The sequence below is a fragment of the Anarhichas minor genome, unplaced genomic scaffold (genome assembly GCF_050575085.1).
Source record: "Anarhichas minor isolate MPS153535 unplaced genomic scaffold, ASM5057508v1 ptg000011l, whole genome shotgun sequence".
NCBI classification, from domain to species: domain Eukaryota; kingdom Metazoa; phylum Chordata; class Actinopteri; order Perciformes; family Anarhichadidae; genus Anarhichas; species Anarhichas minor.
The window spans coordinates 11961418-11962547 of record NW_027466457.1 but is presented as its reverse complement, the minus strand read 5'-3'; positions in this window follow the sequence as shown (position 1 = coordinate 11962547).

Here is a 1130-nt window from a genome sequence, read left to right as displayed (position 1 = left end):
CGCATCTGAAAAGAAAATATCAGTGCAGCACTCAACAACACATCCAGCAACATATCAGCTTCATGTTTAATGAATTGAGGAAGGATCTCTGCAGTTCAACGAGTTTTCTTGCTACTGTCAATTGTTTGAAATTGCAAAAGCATCCAAATAAATGTTACTGCTTGTGGGGAAAAGGACTACAAACAAACTATTCTACAGAAAAATAGAACCACGGTGTTTGAACGTGAATGTGTCAACACACCGGTAGCAATGAAACCCTTTTTTTTTTTTCTTTCTTTGATTAAAGAAAAGATGAGGTGTTTTAGGGATTGGGGTCACTTTCTAATAGACACACATTTTCAGTCAGAGTTTCTAAAAAGTATTTTTCTTTACACTTAGTACAAAAAAAGACATCTCTACCCGTTAGTGCTTCGTTTTAAGATACTATAACATAAATAAACAATTTATTTTCAGTGTTCAGAACAGACAGTTCCAGTGTGACTGGAAAACTAACATACTCCACCATATTCCAGTTGGCAGCAGAGGGTTTAACAGAGTTCTCCACTCAGATTTTGGCGCACCCCAACGCACCGTACTTACAAAATGTTCTTCATTTCTACAAACATAAGCCCCAGCCAATTTGGGGGGTCATTCATGTCAAGATTCACTTTTGCTCCCCTTTAGTGAAAATACGATAAAAGTTTTCAATCAAAGACTTTACAAATCTCTCCCAGTCACCCCTCATCAGCTGCTGTCATTTTGATCAACTCCCAGGTTACTGTGTTTCCTCTCCATGCACATGAGTCTCTTTTGAATTTAACAATCACAAATCCCAGAGTGCAAAGCACAGTTCCCAACGAGGGCGTCATTCATTACCTGCAGTCCCACCGTCACTGCGGGTACATCAGTACATGAGCACAATCTCTATGTGACAGTAAAGTTCTGGGGTATTACCTACTGATATTTAGCATTTACTTTCAGAAAAGGAAATTAGATAGATTCTGCTGTGCAAAACGATGCCATGAAGAGCTGATAGCGTAAAGTTCCATTCCTTTTATTTCAAAATCTGTCACTGGTCCACGTCACACTTTTATCTTGAGTCTTCTTCATTCAAATAGTCCTTGGAGCCTCACTTTCTGGCACTGAGTTCC